The sequence below is a fragment of the Parambassis ranga genome, chromosome 13 (genome assembly GCF_900634625.1).
Source record: "Parambassis ranga chromosome 13, fParRan2.1, whole genome shotgun sequence".
Taxonomy (NCBI): Eukaryota; Metazoa; Chordata; class Actinopteri; family Ambassidae; genus Parambassis; species Parambassis ranga.
Window position 1 is genome coordinate 9,841,513 of NC_041033.1, and position 20,312 is coordinate 9,861,824.

At 41.2% G+C, this 20,312-nt stretch overlaps 1 protein-coding gene across 6 annotated transcripts in view; it reads left to right on the top strand.

Moving 5' to 3' along the window:
- Positions 1-626: 626 nt before the first annotated feature.
- The window catches only part of b3gat1a (beta-1,3-glucuronyltransferase 1 (glucuronosyltransferase P) a), a 61,891-nt gene continuing 42,205 nt past the window's right edge, over positions 627-20,312 (top strand). For 3 of the 6 annotated variants that reach the window (XM_028419206.1, XM_028419211.1, XM_028419212.1), the window contains exon 1: positions 627-1,123. The gene's annotated coding sequence lies outside the window, so the exon portion shown is untranslated. Of the gene's footprint in view, positions 1,124-1,257; positions 1,328-1,914; positions 1,945-3,458; positions 3,595-20,312 lie in introns of all 6 variants that reach the window. The other 3 variants (XM_028419207.1, XM_028419208.1, XM_028419209.1) reach the window with 3 other exon arrangements.

Genomic DNA, 20,312 nt, shown 5'->3' on the forward strand with positions numbered 1-20,312 from the left:
TGGCATTGGAGCAGTCTTTGCCCGTCCCAGCAGCATCTGGATATCTAAGCTGTACACATTCTATTATCCAGAATAAAATATCTTTTATGTTCAAGCAAAATTTTCTTCATTCCACCCAATTTCCACAATATGTCTCTGCATGTGTGCCGCTGTGCAGTCAGTCATGCATGAGGGAATGCTTTATTCATTGCAGCTCGTCCAGAATTAATTCACTGCTGCTAAAACCAACATATGCTCTTGTCTTATATAGAGTGACTCTGCATATGTTCAAGTTGCTGTCTTTAAATGTCTTTATCAGGTCGTGTGTGTTTTAGAGCCGATGCCACTTCCTTACGCATCATTAAATGACAAACAATGAGAGGACTCCTTAGTGGGCTTTTTCTTTCTTTTCTTCTTTGACCACATCTTCTTCTAAACCACCTCTCTCCAAGCAACTCCCCCCTCTCCTTCCTCCTCCATCCCCCTCTTTCCTTTCAGTGCTGCAGCCCACCCTGCTCCAAGCTTTAATGGTACATGCCATTAGAAAGCCCATCTCTTGAAGGGAGGAGGGGAGGGTGGTCTCAATCTCAGCTAAGAGGCTACTTTAGTCCCCCAACATAAGCACATTCACAGATGTCTCTGCACGCGTAGAGCCATCTCACGACAGAGCTCCTGTGTGAGCCAACGAGCCAGGGAGAAACAGAGACGGGAGACGAAGAGAGGTAGTGAAACCAAAGGGTGGGAGGGAGAGCAGGAGAAAGAAGAGGTGAAGAGCCACAGAGCAAAACATACATCGCTGCCACTCTGACGTCTCCCCTCATGTTCCAGCGTGTGTGAGAGCGCAAGAAGAGGAGACAGGGAAGGGAGGAAAATAAATCCTGGGAGGTTGAGACCTCTCTTTGCTTTATATCCCCTTCTTTTTTTAAAATCTCTATCATCCAAGGCATGAAGGCGGGTTTCAGCTGGCACGGCAGAATAAAAGAAGGGGATGCTTTGAATGCTGCCTCTCTTTCGACAAGGGACAAGGAAGAGGAAGGGGGGGACAACACAGAGCAGAGACAAAAACAGGATTTCTAGAATGAATGGGAGTCCTTCTGCCGCATGCACTGGGAATAGCAGCTTCACACTGAAGTCTCTGAATGAGGTAAAAATAATGATACCACATTATCTTCTTTTTCATCTTCTCTGCTTGACTGGCCAGCATGGTCAGATATACATCTGCACTTTAAAGCATGCATGGGAGCTTGACAGAGACTAACCAATTTCCATGCTGATCAGGTTTGGAACAGCGGTAGAGAGATTGCCATCTTTGTGCCTGGGTCGCTGCGTGCAGCAGCACGGTGGAAGTGTGAGTGGGGAAAATGTATGCATGTTGCATGCTGCAGAGAGGCAGAGTGAGCAGGCGCTAAGAGAGTCTTTGTCGGCCCTGATGAAAGAATTGCTGGTAATCCTCGTGATGAGCGTTTGGGTGCTGAGATAGCAGAAGGGCACGGGGAGATTTTCTCTTAACTGACCCATAGAGCTGCATGGTCCAACTGGAATTTCTAATCACTGAGTTCAACTGATAAATGCAAATTAAATCCGCTTCTTTATGAAATAAGACTTTAAGATTTCATTGTGCACACTGAAAAAATCAGATGAAATTTTTTTTTAAAAAAAAGAAGGGATGAGGAGAACAAAAGTCTGAGCACTTTGTAACCCTGGAGAGCAGTATACAACCTGCCAGACAGAAAATAACAACTTGTCCACAGAGGTGAGCAAAAAAGAGGCGCTGACATGAGCAAAGAGAAGCCTGAGATGAAGTTAAGTGGGCTTTCTGTTTTCTTTTCTGACACCCTCCAAGGAAAGCCCGGCTCTGAGAGGAGATGTAGAGGCAGCTTAAACCCACTTGTGTATTTTAAATATGTTAACATCTTTTTTTGTGTTCCTGGCTAGTAAACAGAAGAAAAGTGGAAGCAGCAATATGTACGTATGTATGTATGTATGCGGATCATGCCTTGCAATATCCATATTGCAGGGTTCAGAGCTTAATTCTATGTAATTTTTCTGCAGATTAACAACAGACTCTCAGTAGGCTGTTAGTGGAAACTCTTGCACAGTGTGGTTACAGTGCCATAAGACTGGGCTTTGGTCCTGAGTTCTTACTCATGTGTCAAGACACATCAGGCTGACTAACCCTGGAAGTTCTGACTGGTCCGGTCACCGCATGCTGACACCCATCATGACATCAGACATATTGGGCAAATATGTTTTCTCTCAACCTCCTACTTTCTCAAACAAGACATAGTGTCAAAGCAAAAAGGCATCTAAAAGACTGAGTTGTAATGCATCCCTGTCTTTCTCTGTGAAAGAATTCATAATGAATAAATGACATAAAATATTTTTTGTTTCATGCTGAGACACAATAACTAACTAACTAACTTGCTGTGCTGCTCTAATTTCAACATTTCCCTCATATGTTCCACAGTCTACATATATGATGGCAGCAGCACCTGGTGCCCGTTCCTCAGTGTGTACAGTAATGTTCACATGCAGTGAAACCGTGTGTGTTCCCAGCTGTTTCTAACACAGGCGTTAGCATGCTTCTGTAGCGCTGCACTCTCTGACATGTTTATATTTAGTTTCAGGCTCAGTCTAGCAATGTCAGCAAATAGCATTCAGATCTCATTTATGGAAGCGGACGGCTTGTCATTTCATTCTGCATTCAAGGTTGCCGTTCGGCCCTGTGCTACTCAAAGTGCTGCAGGGGCCAGAAATGCACACACAATAACTCCCACCAGCTTAGAATAAGCTCCAAATTATGCATTAAGACATTGTAATTTAGCAGTTACCAATCTTTTACAATTATGTATAAATTAAATAAATGTTTTGATCCACCAGGTCTAGCTTGCCTTTACATATTTATAGAGCTATTTCAGCTCCTTAATAAGTCAAAAAGAATCTATCTTCTATTTTCCAGAAATAAAGACACACAAACACACGAAGTATATATACATATAGCTTTTCACATAATATCCACTGAAACATGAAGCACAAAGACAAAACAAGCACACAAGTGTATTTTTTAAATATATTATACAGTAGCACAATTTCAAAATATTCTGTTATGTATAACCAAAATAAAACACTCACAAACTCACCGTTTATAAAGGGCATTATCTTGTGAAAATGCAGGTGTTAGGCATCTGTATGTGGAAGTACACATGTTCCTCTCCAGCTCAGCAGTGTGTCACACATCATTGCACTGTGTAATAACACGTATGAAGCCTGACAAGACAGAGGAATTAGACTTTGAACAAATGTTTTGAAAGCTATTGACAAGGCTTGGCAAAGTTTGGAAACAGAGGGCAGCACGTGGGTGCATGAGAGGCATGTCTACCTACACACACACACAGCTCAAAGATACAGGCCTTTTTTTAACCCCCACTCCACTGTGCAAAATTCCTTTATGTTTGATGTCTGTTCAGTGTGTGCTGTAGGTTTTCTCTTTGAAGGTAACTGAGCTACTGTGCAGATCCAGTCAGGGAGCTGTCCAGCCTAAGGCAACAGAGGGCCGAAGCATCACATATATCTATAAGACTGCACTGTGTCACATGTTTGTGCATCTAACTGAAGGTGATTTTACATGCACTCACAATTTCTTCTATAAGTCTTGATTTGTGATTATGAATAATAATCTATACAACGTGGCTATTTGCAATCTCTTTGAGGGCCACAATGATCATTAGTCACAATGTGGAGTTTAAAGCTTGCATGTTGACAGCAGACAAGTAGCATTGAAGCATTCTATAGTTTGCATGTACAGTGTCAGTGGCAGCAACGCCTGGTTGTATCTGTGCTTATGTACCTTGAAAAATCCCAGCACATCATTGCTATTAAATCAGAAAGCAGAAGTTATTATTTATGCAGAGCTGTATATATATATATATATATACATATATATATAGATAGATAGATAGATAGATAGATAGATAGATAGATAGATAGATAGATAGATAGATAGATAGATAGATAGATAGATAGATAGATAGATAGATGTGTGGCCTTGACGGTACTGTCATCCTCCCGTCTGCCCTTTAAATGCCTTGCTGTTAAAAACTGTATAAACTGAATTTAATCAATATTGTTGTGAAAAAGCTTTATTGTTGGATTTTCTTCAGATTTAAAAGCAAAGCAAGAAGAAGAGAAGATGCAAAGGCAGCCTGTAACAACAGTGTTTGCTTTTAGCACTAAATACAGTGAGTCACTCAGGATGTCAAAAGCTGAAGTCTAAATTGAATGAAAATATAGGAGGGCATGGTTTGGACTTTGGCCCGTGGCTGTCCCAGAGGCGGGGGCTTAAAACGTACCGGGCACATGCCCTTTTTAATGAACAGCTTAGAAGCAAAATTAAAGCAAAATGACGACTAAGAACAATCTGTTGGGCCTTGCAGCAGTGCTGCTGTACCTCAGTGGATTACACTCCATGGGGCACTTAAATCTGTCTGGCTGCCCATTAAGACAGCCACTATCCTGGCTCATTAATGTCCTGCAGAGGAATTAGAATAAACTGCACTCCACAGACTCGTGCTGGCGGAGGCTCTCTGCCTTCTCTCCAGCAGCTTTTCTCCCTCCAGGGAGAGCGGTTGTTTGCCCGAGGTACATCAGAGCAGCTTGGAGTGACCAGCAACACCGAATAATTAGATGCTCAACTCCTCCAAACTGCTGTAGCTGTTGAATTCATCCTGACTTCTTACAGCTATTTCAGCAAGGTTGCCAGATATAATCACTGTGTAGACCACCACTGCTCACTTAAATGGGAAATTGGGTTTGAAAAGCGAGGATTATAAGCGGAGGATGGGGTGCTATCTTTGAATCAGTGCATACAAGTCAGAGGAAAGAAGTGCATGAGGTGGATCCTAATGACTTATATTTGATCTGTTTTCACCAAGAGTTTGATTATTCATTTGTTTTTTTACCTATGGAATGTTTTCAAAAAACTTGTTGAGACGGCTTGCTGCTATGCTAACAATGCTAAAAGGGTAAGCTGCAGTCAGCTGATTGGCTTAACATAACTATCTAAGCCATATTTTATAAAGCAAGTATTCAACTTTTAAATGTAACAGCTAATCTGTTGGTTTTATTGTTTTTAAATAGACTCCAACGTAAATACATACATTCCCCAACAAATGTTATGCTGGAAATCGCAGCTCTTTCAATGGAAACCAGGACAACCTGTCAAATGCAACATAATTCTTTGTGCTGAGAATGAAGACCCTATGGGTTTGGTTGTTTTTTCTGCTGATGCTGTCATGATCCTAGGCTATAAATAAATTGAGTCAGTAGATGTCTGCTTCACTTATATATCATTATTGTCAAATGAAAGCTAATGTGCTTGTTTGCTGCAACATTGTGCCAGTTAGAGCAGCTACACTGGAGTATGGTTCTCTTTGTTTTGTACTTGGGGTGCAGTTTTATTGCAGAAGCCTGTGCTCGTGCTAACTGCTGCAGAACAAGTCACTCTGAGTATCAACAAAATGAACTGCAGCATTTTCTGTTTTACAGGGATTTGCTGCTAAAGCTTGTAATGCTGTTTGCTGGTTCAATCAGTAATGCCCCACAATTCAAATAAGTTTACCCTTTTTCTTAATGATTCTTTTTTGTGTCATATAATCTCATTAAGTATATTTTGTGGGTAACCATAGTCCCTGGGGGAAGTGTTGCAGTGTGAAAAAAAGAAGGCATTAGAGACAGCTGGCAGTGTGGTATCAGTTGTGTTCACATTCATCAAGCCTGCTGGAGATTAGCAGACAGAACAGAGATGCTACCCGAGGCGTATACAGTATGTGCAGTCACATAGTGCACTGTATACACAGACCCACACATACAAAGACGTACACAGTCAACAATATCTGCAGGCACAAACAATAAGCAAAGCTCCTGACCCAGCCCTCAAGCTTTACCTCCCCCACTGTCAAACCCCGCTCTGCCACACAGAGTGACCAAGAACGGAGCAGAAAACAGTGCTTCTATATCTGTAGATATTGTCCTACATGATTACAATTACATGACACCGAAGAATGAACAGTTGCAGTCCCATTCCATCCATTATGGCAAAATAAACTTAACCTATAATCAGTGCAGAGTGTAGATTGCGCAGTTTGTGACTGTGTGTTTAGCAAAGTGTTCAGCCTAGAGGAAGGAGTTGTTGTGTGGAGCCGTCTGTGAAGCTGTTGTATGTGTCCTGTCTAACAGTAGGTGTCTGAGATCAGGAGGCTGAGATGATCATTGCGCATGATGACAGAGGTCTTCCCTTATCACCACACAATCATAATGTGACCTGACAGTGGTGCTGGACACTGCAGGCGAAGTCTGTCTTAGTTAAAACTGAAGTATACTGCCATCACACCAAAATCACAAACCAAGCAGTATCACAAAAAATAGTTATTTGTTGAGGATGTGCAATTTAGAGAAAAGAATGATCATTACTGACGTATTATAAAGGTAGGATTCTACTCGCTGCTAATAACATCAAACAGCTGTGAAACATCTACACCTTCTATGTCTGTCTGTGTCTGTGATAAACATCCAGTCCTTTCAGGGGTCGCTGCTCGCTGTAATTACTCACAGATTAGGCAACAGCGAGGGAAAAAGCACACGGCGCAATGAAAAAGTCCTGGTTTTGAGGCACAAACAAGCTTTCTCAATTACCCTCTTGAGAAAATCCTGGAGGCTTTGTTGTAAATCCCTCAGCTTTAACAAGAATAAGTGCCCATCCACGTCTGTAGGGGGGAAAGGATCGCTTTATGAACATGCGGGGAGATTATTTCAGTAACACTGGCCAGTGAAAAGGGTTCACCATTATTACCCAGAGCTGAGTCGATGAACATATGTGAACATTTATGAAACTAAATCGGTGGAAATTTAGTAAACCTGTAAGAATAGGTTAGAAACCACAATAAGAATTGAAAATGTTTCATAACCAGCGTGATTACACTCATTTCTTGCATGTTACATGAGTAGAAACCCTTTTCAAATTTGATCAACTTGGCTCTGTAATGCAAACTAAGCTGCTCTGCTTCTGTGGATGGATTTGCAATCTTCTTTGAAGGGTTATAATTACACATAACTTTACATTTGACCTTTGTAGTGTTGTGTGTCAGAGCCATACAGCAGCGCAGATATGTCATTATCTCTTCTGTTTTCACAGCACACACTGTGTAAATGATAAAACGCCATGCCTTCTTAAACACGCCTCACTCATTATTAAGCAGACCTTTGATGTGTTTTGGGGACCCATTGTTAGCGTTAATGATGCTGCCAGGCCTAAGAATTCATCATCAGATCTCAATTTCATTTCTGCTGGTCTTGATCCCATGTGTTATTTATAGGCAGGTTGTTTGTTAGACATAAATTGTGTCTGTAGGCTGGATGCTTGGATGACTTCTCGTCATTTGAAAGTTGGGTTTATAGAATGAGGATGACAATATTGTACTGTACAGATCGGATATTTATTGCTACAAACCCAGTTTATAATAGGGTTGTTTATCAGGAGCCTTAGCCCATTGTTGCGTTTCCCATTTTATTCATTGACTATATTTCCATCAACCAGAAATATAGACTGCATTAAAGGAAAAAAAAGATAACAGTCCTTGAGGTGTTTTGTCCTCCTCTATTGTTAGACTTGTGGTACAAAATGGTATTGCATGAGGATAAGAGCAAAAAATAATAAGAAGAAACATCAGGGTTGGTGTTTTATAACTTCCATATTCTAAATGATTTTCTAGATCTGAGACCAATCTGATTTACTAATCTATCCCATAAAATCACTATTAAAACCGTGACAGTTTTTTTTTTTACCCATCAATGCTAAGTGTGCGGAACTCATTTTCTTGCAGTCATCCCTGTTACTCAGTATGAAATGGGATTGGCTCAGAGAGAGGGCTGTCTGGTTTTTCTATTCAGAGTTACTAGAGGTAACGCAGGCAGCAGTTGTGACTGCTTTGACTGAGTGAGATGGATAAACATTCATTTGCAGTTGGGAATTACTCCAGATTAAATATTAATGAATGCTTTTTTTCCTTGGGTGGTACATTTATATTTCCACACCCACAATAGCAGCAAAGTGAAAGGAGTGAAAGGGGATTAGAAAAATGAAATGTAAACACTTAAAGGAATGTTAGTGACTGAAGTGAGGTGAAGAATAAGGTGCAAAGAAAAGGAGTGCCAGCGGTCACAGAGTGTCATGCAGCATGCTGAGGAGTGAGAGATTACAGGCCTGAGCTAACCTGTTGTTTTTGTTCCTGTCATTACTTGTGTAGCATTTCATGTGCAGAAGGTGCCAATTACATCTAAGTCACAGTGTTGCATCTCTGACTCACACTGGCACAGTGTGGATGCAGAGTGTCCCTGAGAAACTGTTGCTAATATGATGATATTATATTGTTACTTTACACCAGTGCAGCTTTTTGAAAATTCTTGTCACCTGACAAGAGGAGGCCTCTTTAATGTGATTGTCAGTTCATTTTTACAATCAATAAGTCACAACTTTTAAAGGACAAGGTGACCTGTTGAAGCGTCAACCGTGCGCGATTATCTTCTTTCTGGTTTAGGCTTTTAATTAATAGTTTAATAAGGGCAGTGAGCGACCTGCCTACCATTAATTTGCTGAGCTTCTTGGCAATGAGAATTAATTACTGTGAACAAACTGTAAAATACAAATACAAAATAAAGAGCTTAAACTGGTCATGCTTATAATCACTTCATAAGTGATGTGTCTCTATTTCCAAAGCAGATTGGCATGTTGTGAATATGTCTGTGACAGACTCACGCCTAATGTTAACCAGCACTTAATGCAGTTCACATATGCAGTCCTGAGGGCTGCTGCACGATGCCCCGAAGGCTACAGCTTCTGAGCCATCATCTGACTACAGACATGATTACTCTGAGTATCATCACTTAAATCATATCTGGGAATTATTAGAGCAGAAGCAATAACTTGTGCATTCATAGTGCAAAAGTGGTACTTTGTATAAACATTAGCACTCATGTCTGTTTACAGCATGCCCTTGGTGTTCATTTTTACTGAGGCAAATATTTAAATGCACAATCAGTGATGGGATCCCCTCTTAGAAAAATATTTTGGTGCTGCTTCTGGAAATGAGCTGCACATGAGCTGTAAAATGTGAAATGTTCATGGTCAGATCATGGGTACAGAGAACAGCAACAAGCTGACAAGGCAGCAGGAAGACTTCCGGTCAGAGCAGCAACACCAGCTGTCTCAATCATCACCGATCCTCACTTTAAGGATCATTTCTGTGGAAGGTGAATTTTGAATGGCTTATCTATTGGTTTTTAACAGATCGACTGAACTGTGCACAGAGGGATCTATTATCCCGTCTCCCTTCACAGCTCTGGTACAGTTTCAGAGGGTTTCAGTGAGAATGAATCAGCTCTGCAGTCATTTGGTTCCCATGAGAGACTTGAGGGAACGTCTTGTTTATGTCTGCCTCATCTTTATGAAGCACAGGAGAGAACGGAGCAAAAGTATGTTGCCAGACACACTTGTTACAAATTACTGCTGTGAACTGCTGCTGAGCAGATAAAGTGGTAGTTCCTTTAAATGCCATCTAGGTATCTGTGACAGTGTAATAATTGTTTGTGCTGCTCAGCTGACGCATCTCGGTGATGAGTTGGTTTGTCTAAAGTGCTGCCTGATGATCAAAGTGGCTCTGTGAAATTGGCAAATGTAGAATTCGATGCCTGCCTCAGGCAGAGCTGAGCTTTAACCAGTTACAGTTTGACAGTGTCCATTGCTCTCTTGTTTGCTACCCTGATGTGACTCATGTTCTCAGACAAATCTGTACACTGAACAGCAGTGAATAGTTTTCCTGTTGGCTTGTTCTTTGTGGGTTCAGTTTAAATTTAGTGCACACGTCTGGTGTGATATTAGCTCTTCAAATGAAGGGAAATGAATGTTAGCTCAAGGTTTTGGAGATTTAACGAAGAAGAATAAAAGGAGACATTATTGTAGCAGTGCACACCGAGCACACTGTCAATTACCCTGAGAGAAGGAGTGAGCTACGGCCTATGTATATGTGCATGTTCAATGTGTCCTGTGCCTGCAGACCATCACACTTAGCAGTATTTTAAGATCATTTGATATGAAGAGGCTGTCTCAGTTAGGCTGGGTGTAGCATTGTTGCTAAACATAACTGCAGACAGAAGAACAGAAGAGAGGAGTTGAGTTATAACACATTGCGGATTGGAGGCCTGAAACAAATGCCCTTGTGTGATTGATTACACACTACAAGCTAATGAGATAAACAGAGCCTGAATCGATTCAGTCGGGGGAGGAATCATGCCAGAGGGGGCACATGCAGCCGTGTGCAATGGCTATATTGACATGCTCATATTCAAAGACCTGGTGAGAAGCTACGGGTTTGGCTGAGAACGGAGCTGTGTCCTCTTTCACTGCATGGAGCGGCTTCGCCCACTACTACAATCAGGGTCGATGCTGCTCAAATCAAGCACTCGTGATGGGATCTGACAAGTTGGGCACTTACTGCTTAACAATCACTGCTAGAAAAAACCTTTTTCTAGTGAAAGACAAACAAGACGAGGGCTGTGTAGCAGGCAGTCTTGCGTTAACAGATGGGTATGGGAGAGCACCCTTAACTGTAGCTAGTGACAGAGCACATTACAGAATGAGCATGGGGCCGTCACCGTAATTTGGGGACTACGTGCTGTGGCCGCTGCCGTCTTCGTCTTACTAGTTCATGACAGACATGCTGGTGTTTCAAAAGTTCTTTTTAACCAATTAAAACATTTATACAAAGATACAAATACGTAAGACATGTCTGTGAAATCACAGGGCTTCGACAAAGTTATTATCTGTTTTTATTCTACCACCTGTTAAGGTGACTGTTTTTCTCTGTCATTGTCATGTAACAGACAATCATTCCAAGGTTTTTAAAAGAGTTTTGTGTTTATAATAATACACATTAGAGACTTAGTCCACCAGTATCTTAATATCTATTAAAACGATAGAGGATGCAGCACCACAGCATGAAATTTTAGCCTTTTGATACTCTCCGATGAGCGCGACAGCAGGGAAACACGACCGGGCGCCTGGAAGGACATTCAAAGGAGGTGTGTTTAATTGACTGCTTTATGATTGTGTCACTCAAGTCTTGAGCGTGCACCAAAGGACATGAGGGGGTGAGTCATCAGTCATGGCAAGCAGAGGGAAAGGGGGGTGACAGAAGACTGGAGCAGAAAGCGGAATCTGGCATTATTGACTGTCTTTTTTTAAACAGAAAACAAAGGGACAAGTGTGTCTGTGCTAAAGTTTCAAAGAAAAACTTCATCAGTGTCTAAACCTTGGCTTTAAAGAAAGGAGTAACAGAGTAACTACCATTAGTCCTAATATCTTTAAATGTGTTTTACCACATCGTGAAATTAACTTTAGAGGCTTTTATTTAATTTACATGCAAAATTGACTGTTAAGAGGCAAAAATAATTCACCCCTGCTGCCCTTCACTTTGCTAAGCTCTACATTTAAAGCAGTGCACATGTGCAGTCAGGTTGAGTAGACTATAATCAGGTTAATATCATTCGCTATCAATCTCCAATCAGTGCCACAGTACCTCACTCTCTGATGTAAAGAGGAGTGTTATGTTAAGTTTGCAGTTGGGATTTTCTGTAGGTCTTTCTCTCAAATCAAAGAAAAGGAGCTGATTCCACGGTCCAGCGGCTGTCCAATGAGTTCACCGCACCACACCACCACACTGATGATAATCACCATGTGATTGATAGACACTCTCTAAATGTGGTCTTGATCATGCTAATTTCAAATATGGCAAGAAGGAAAACAAGCTTTTACACTGCGTTCAGAGCTGGGGAAAGGGATGAAAATCAATACGGCTTCAGCCACGCCATACAGCAAATGAAAAGCATGCACACCACGATAATGGATATGGATTTCTGGGTGTGTGGCTCATGTTTTATTCCCATGCTGTGCTGAAGTCTTTATACTTAATGCTAGAGAAGATGATGGATGAGTACATGGGACGATGAGTGTATGCCTACATGCTATCATTTCTTTTACACTATGCTTTCATTTACAGTGGAGCATTCCTTTATTCTATCTTAGTCTGCAACAGTCCACAGCCAGACCTGCTTTTGCTGCTGCGGTTTAATTAGCAGCTGTCAAAGGCCAGGTTAGATAAAGACAGAATATGAATGAACTCTCAGACTTATGTTTAAATGGTGGGTGAGACGCTGTGAAAAAGCCAAACAGGGAGGAAAAGGAAACAGCAACGAATAAAAGAGAGAAATAGTAACATTACAATATTTACCATGCTGAGAGTAGTGGGATAGCAGCCTTGGGATGTCTCGCATTGTTTGTAATCAGTAAGACACCCGCTCTGCATCTGGCTTCCTGGTGTGTCTTTATGTGCGGAAGCCTTTCATGGTAGTGTGTACTTGTGTGTGTGTGTGTGTGTGAGAGAGGGTCACAGTGTTGCATCCCTGATACATTTGTCTGATATTTGTGGATTTCTAGGATGCTGTTACCACGGTGATAGCTCCTAAACGCATCAAACAGGTGAATGTGGTCATAAAGATGTATAAAGATTTCTTTTCATATTAATAAGATGTGGCTGCTATAAAAGTGGGTCACGCCTGCTTTTATATGAGCTGTTATGAGTTACCAAACAGACTTTTCTTCTGTTTTCTTGTCTGTGAAATCCAACTTTGCATCTCGGTCTTCTCCATCACCTGCTCTCTGAGCCCCTGCTGTACTAAGGGTTAAATATGTTGATACACATTTTTTCTCATTTCAACTTTCACTTCAGTATGAGAGGGTTAGTCTTCTCTTTGTAGTCTTCTCTTTTGTTGTGTTGCTACACACATTTTGCTTTTACTGTGTGCTTTGTCTTCACTTTGGTTATAATGAAACAGAACAGCTTGTATGTGGAAAATGAGCCGTCACAGACACCTTCTGTGTGTCAGTACACTTTCACAGTCCACGACTTCATCCGTTATCATTGACTCTAAGACAGACTGGGTGTTTTGTACTGCACGATAGTAAAATAAAAGAGGCTTCACTGCTTCACGTTTTTAATGTCAATGCAACTGAAGCACATACAGCTCAAGTCTGACACGGTATGGTTAAATAAAAGCAGGGATCTGCACACTCAAGGCCAGAATGGAAGAAAGATTTTTCTTCACTAGTTTTAAGATTAAGATTATGCAACCCTTTATTTGTTCTACAATAGGGAAATTGCATCTACTGCCAGTCTCTTCCTCTACTCCATTCAGTGTTAGGAACTGCAGGTATTATAGCAGTTATTACGAGGGTCTGTGTCCTTCACAAAACACACAGAGGGCTCCTGTGGTAGTTTCTGAAAGACCCGCTGTGACTGTGTAGCAGCTATTTACATACTGGGATGTTGCATCGCATTGATTATTTCTCAGGTGTGCAAATAGCTATAGGAGTTAGGAGCTAGTCTGAGTTTGTTGTTTTATTGGTCCAAGCAACGAGCAGGCAGTTCAGACCAAATTCATACCAGGAGGTTAAAAGCATTTTGTGTCCTGCTACTCTTTAACAAACAACAACATTCAGGACCTGAATGCAGATATCCCGAAATTTCCTCTGTGCCATGTTTTTTTTAAAGGTTAATAAGAGTGCATTCAGAGATAGTAGCACAATCCATCAGCTAAATAGGTTCAGACTAAGAAGCTTTAAGCCATTTAAAAGAAGAGAGAGGATCCTACAAAGTGTTAAGCTTCACACAAATCTGATAAGTGTGCAGCTCCCAAAGTAGCTTTGTGTAGTCTTATAGCAGCTAGTGGGCATGACACACACTGCAGCTCAGAGGTGGCACACATTCGAAACCAAGCCAGTACAACACAGACAATTTAACAGATAACTTGCATCACTGGAGACAGACGACAGCATTCTGCTTTGCTAACCACCTAATCAATAAGAGTCTTATCCATCATGGATGGGCAGATATAAGCAGGATGGTTAGGATTCAAGGAAAAGGACATTTTTCAGCAGTGTGGGCAGAGCATGAAGGCACAAATGAAAGGTTAAGAGTGCCTCCTAAATGTCATGTGTCCCCAGCGTGTTCTTAAAATATTATATAAATGTTTTTGTGAGTCCAGCCTGTCTGGTGGCTCAGGTTTGTTCTATCTTAGGCCTGTAGTTGCTTGTTTTTTTTTGTTGTATTTTGATGTATTCTATAATCGTGTTGTCATTTGTCACAAACACCTACATAAAGTATAATTAACAATAAAGCTGGAGAAGGCTGTAAAAGAAACACCTACTTCCCAATCAAGACAATTAAGATTAATAAGCCTTTAAACTGCCATCAGCGAGTAAATCTAAACATGGTCGGAGAGGATATTCCTTTAACAAAATAGTGCAAAAAGACAAAGAGAGAGCATTCTCCCCTGGCTCAGATTAGCACACGCAGCACGTGTGCCCACAGACTTACCAACACTGAGTTTCCTCGCAACAGAATTATAGCAGGAAATGTTACATCTATTTGCCCCAGGTAACATCTCAAGGTTAAGAGAAGTCATGCATGATGTCTTTATTCTCTAAAAGAAGACTTGCACTTTAAGACCACCAGGGCCATTTTTTTCTTTTCCTCCCGGGCTCCAACCTACATCTCCATCCGACCTTCCAATGAAACCAGTCGCCTTAACTTGTCTGTACTTCTTTTCTGCCTGAAGGCATTCAGGTTGATTCCAGATACTGTGTCAGCTCTACAGCCGTGCTCGCACTACTACCGACTGGAGGTCAGCGAGAACACACAGGTGTTTTCTCACATGGTATCACCTTGACACGTAATTGCAACATGGTCTAGTGTTAGAAGATGGAGCCGGAGTAGGCGATAGTGCTGTCAGGATGATCAAACAAGAAGCAACACACCCAAATTCTATTACTGTTAATTGAAGTGGAAAGAAAGAGGCGAAGTAGGGAGGGAAGGGGAAGAGGCAGCAAAGGGAGCTCCATAAGCAAAGAGGGAAAAAACCTGCAGTGAGCTTATCACCATATGAACCTCCCCAATGTGAGAGGTTAATTCAATGTCATGCCAGGGAGATGGAGTTTATTCCACTGTCTCAAATGGAGGATAGAACTGAGATGGTATTTCTACTTATGTGTGAATAAAAGACAGTTTGTGTAAACATTTATGCCAAATTGTAGATGCAAAAAATGATTGCTTTTTAGCCCAAATCACTTTCCATTCTGTTTCAGAAGTTTCTAAACAGTGAGGTGATGGAAATTAATACATTTTCTCCTTAGGTATGTTTAAAGGGATTGCTGCACAGTACTTGCTGTCTATAGATTATAATGTATTAATCCAATTATTTTTTCCCAAAGGGGTGAAACAAAAGCAACATGAGCCAGGATGCAAAGAGAGAGGGGCATGTCTGCCATCCATTTCTTTTTATTACTAAATCTGCAGTACACAGTGTGGGATTAAATGTGTAGGACCAGAATGTCTTAAAGACCAAGAGACTCAGGCCTGAAATACCCAAGTTGAAGCTGTCATAAAGAAATCATTCAAGGACACGAGTGTGACAGATGCTTTATCTGAGAGTTTGTATTGCCTTTGTAAATCTTTGAGTGACATTTCCCTGAGATAATCAATTCTACACCTGACATGTGTTTAGGGCCACTACAGGCTCAGTAAATAATATGTACACAGTAAATAGAGGGTGAAAAATATCTGCCATGTCTCTGACAGAACTAAAAACTCCAGGCCTGGGAGATAAGTCCCTTGGGACGTAGGACAGTACGCCACAGCTTTTTCTGAGACAAAAATATACAAATGTACGAAATAAGGAAGTAAATTATGAGACAACAATATCATATATGTACATAAACGTCTAAGCAATCTATACTGAATTCACATAAAAGTTAATTTTATACAACAAAACTTGGTTCTACCCTGCAGTACTGCAGCCATAGCCCTGCCTGAAACCTTTTAGTAGGTGTCACTGATCTCAGACTGGGTGTCAGAGCTCTACCGGTGTCGCAGAGTGTCCCCGGCAAGAGTTGTCTGTCTTTAATGCTGTACATCCACAGAAGCTGATGGATGGTAGAGTAAGGACAGAAGCCCTCACTCCATTCATCAAAACTAGACAACCACTTCGAGCCTGGTGGCCCCAGTGACAAACGAGGGCCAGAGCCCCAACTGGAGGGTGAGAAGGAGCTTTGGAGAAAGTCCCAGCCTGGTCAAAAAGCAGAAACCCATTTTTTTTAAATCCATATTCACTCCCCTGTGCCCACGGTTTATAAAAAGCCTCTCAACGTTTTGTCTTGAGCAATGAACTGCATGACAAATTGCTCTTTGCACTTTAAGCTGAGTTCAATAAGGTCCCAAATTGGTATTTAAAAGTGTGCAGTGAGAATGAGGCAGATGCGGCTGAAGGAGGCTATGGAGACTTGTGGAGACGTAAATCACATTTTGTATTTAGAACAGCGAGGAGGCAGGCAGCAGGGAGAAGTGATTGTACTTGAAAGCCCCATATCAACTGGAGGCTTCACAGGATATTGTTAGAAATCTGTTGAAAATGGGAGGACAGCGTGCTGGTCGAAAAGGAGAAAAGATACATTAACGTGAACGTCGCAGAAATTTGCACATCCCTTTCAAAACCCTGTAAAGAATGACTGCCAATTTACATGTACAGAGCTGCAGCGGAGCCACATTAAAACCATCACTCACACTTAATAATTCCATATATATTTTTATAGCAGACAGCTTACTGTATAGAGGTAACAGTGAAAGCTGAACAATCTCTGTTATTACAGCTTACAAAACATTCAGAGATCATTCAGTGGGAGGTTATAGAATTACCACCAGACAAATGTGGCTCTGCACGGAAATGGTATATTAAGAAATAGCAGCAGTTGAATTGTTGCAGTCTGTGTAACAACAACACTCCTTTAAGTGCTCCAAACTGCAGAATGCGTTTTAGGGCATTACTGATCAACACAGAGGGGGTGAGAACATGAAGACCGATGTATGATGCTCAGCTTAGTTGTCCTTTCTTTGGTCACAAGCGCAGAGAAAGTCTCTGTGGTGCTGAGAGAGCACACGGGGACAGTCACTGTCACTGTCCTGTGCACAATCTTGTTGGTTTGTCAATATTTGGATGCACAGAGCGATAAAATGGAGCAGAAATAGGACAGCACTCCACTTCATTATCACTTTGGCTGTATATCTTATTGAAGGGCACCTTGGATATGATTGATGAGGAAGCAGCCTGTATCTAACTCGCTGTTATTATTTCAGCTTCTAAATCTTTGTGGGTCACATAGACAGAAAAACAGCGAAGCTAGAATAGCTGCTAACTTGTAACTTACCAGATAAATGGTTTGTTTGTTTTTAATTGGAGTACACAGAGATCGTAGTGTATTTGTGTCTTTACACAGCTCAGGGTATGGTGCTTGCTTGTCTTCCAAATACATCGCTCACACTGTGGTCACAGAAAGTCATACATAGATGAGAGAAGCTCAACTGAGCTGTTAAATTCTCTTATTTTAAAACTTTGGGTCACTCTTTCACATTGCACTGCGATCTTTTTCAATGTCAGTAAAACTATTGATTGAGGGTAAAACATTTTCTGCAGCTTCACAGAGCCTGACCTGATCAGCCTTCATTTAAAACGCTGAGAGAGAGAGGAGCTATGCCTGCCCGCACACACTCTCTCACCCTCTGTCACACATGCAAGGACACACACACTTACACACACACACACACACACTTAGTGTTAGCTTAATAGTGAACTGACTTTGACTCCGACTTTCATTTTGCAGCTTAAACCTTCCATGCCCCAAATGCAAAGGAATCCATAAAACCCTTAAACTTCCCAGGGTAATTGTTATCACCAGTGGCTCAGTGAAGTGTCTCAGTCAGATTTTTTTTTTAACCCTCTGCATTTGTTTTATGAAGACTGGTTTGCAAATCTTGTTTGGTTTGATGTTTGCACATGTTATTGATTTTTGCTGAGTGCTCAGGGTGGTAAATAATCACAGAGGATATAATGCCTTCGATGCAAGTTTAGCTTTGTTTACAGAGACGGGGCGGTTTAATTGCACTTTGTGCTTAGTGCTCAAAGCAGCTTCATGTGGAGATTGATTGGATTTTAGAAATTTGTTCACTTTAATTGAATGTATTGCCTAGTTCTGTTTTGTTTAAAATAGATTATTAAGAAACTGCATTTTCATTAATGTTTTGCACAGCATTTAGATTAGAGAACCTCCTTGACTATAATGTTTCGATTCACTTTCTCCTGAACTTAAAACTGCAGTGAACATGGTTCAGTTTGGAATTAAATGCCTTACACAGTATACTTCAGTTGAGTTTCTAGAGATATTTCATGCATATTATTTATATTTTCCTCACACCAAGCCATCTTGCTTTGTTTGCTGTGCTTTCTCATTTTCTCTAATTCTTATTTGTCAGTCTAAGCAGAACTACTGGTTTCAAATCTAAACAAATGCACATCTTTGCAACTTCAGCAATCACAAACATGCTTTGAAAACAAATGATGTAATAGTAATTGCTGCAGGAACTTAAATGACAGGCCACAGATGTCCCATTGAGAACAGATAAAGAAGTAAGCCTCAGACCTCCATGGCCCCAAATTCAATGTCAGTTACTCCCACAGAGCCCTGTTTTTTTTTCCTATGGTAACACTGTGAAGAATTCTAGGTCTTATACCCACTGCTGCAGCACATCCTATCAGTCACTTCATGAAACCCCTTCTTTTTTTTTTTTTTTTTGCCTTAAGCAAGTGTTACGCTTGGCTGACTGTCCACAGGGAGCCTCAGTGAACATGCAGCCTCAGTGTGACAGGTCGGTTCTCAGATAGAGGTTATTCCTACAATACTTAACCACTGAAGACATACCTGCATTAACAAAGACCTGTGCATATGGGCCCGTGCTGAGCCGACCTCAGATAGGACTCTGCAAAATAATCAGAAATAGATTTTCGTCTCCCATTGAATTTGTTCAGTGAAATATGCAGATACAGAGTTTATCTCATCTAACATCGACATTTTATACCTCTGAAATATATATCAAACAAGTTCAGGTTTTATCCCAGTCAGCAATTATACCACACCAATATTTGTAATGTGATCTGCTATGTCGGCGTATCTCTCCTTTCATTAGCGCGCCTGTCTTGCAAAATACTTGCAATTAAGTAGAGGATCTTCTAAATAGCAGGAAAACCCATCTTGCCAGTGAGACAGAGGCAGTCTTCCTGTGGACTGAGCTGACATATTGCAGTTCAGCAGCAATTAAGAGGAAGGAACAAAGAAACTGATAGAGTCATTTTCCCATGCTGGCTCTCCAGGAAACTGGCAGAGAGAGGGCGTTTTATAGCCCCAAATGATGGTCTGTTTCCTGGGTTTGATCACTTTGAGCTCAGTTCTAATGGCTCACAGTCCATATGACAGAAACCTTTATGTTAATGCCAAGACCAGAGGTCTAGACTAGCAGTCCCAGGAGTGTATCAAATCAATTAACAACAATCAACAACCACGGCAGGCGGCGTTTTTAATGACGTTTTTTGGAGATTGTACAGAAAAGAACCCTTGTTATGAAATGATAAAATCCATCTGACAGCTCAGCAAAAGATTCTCAGCAAATAGACCCCAGGAGGTGCATGAAATGTGCTGGACTCTGCATTTTAAAAAGTTTAGGGGTGAAATACACGCTGCAGCCTCTTGCAGTCCCGTTGAATCAGCTATCAGATAAATGAACTTGTTCTGTGCCTTCTGAATCCATCGGTATGGATCCACAGCCTTTCTGCAGAGTGGGATGTTTTCCCTGGCCGCAGTCGATGGAAGGAAAGAAAAACGCATCCTTCACCAAGTGACCATGCTGTATCAAATCAAGATGAAATGCAACAGTAACTCAGAGCCGCTTTCGCTCGTGACCCCTCTGCAGTCACCAGTGATGGCACTGTGCTGTTGTGACTAAAGAGGAAGCGTGGTGTAACGGGAATGCAGAGGTCAAAATACCCATATCGAATGTGAAGCAGTGCCTGAAAAAGCACTGAGTGAAGCAGTGTTCTGTCAGGCCTGCTGACGGCAGAGTGGGGAGGATGTGTCGTCATTTGCTTCTGTTCTGATCTGAACTGTCAGTTGAGATTCATCTAGTGAGAAATACATTTATTTAGCTCCTTCCACAAGTATTCTGTCTTAAAATCCAACACTTGACTTATAGATAGATAGTTATATTTAAACCTAGAGTAGAGTCATGATGCTGCTCACACTGCTTCTTGTCAAAAAAATGCTGTGAGGGAACTATTAACCATGTCTT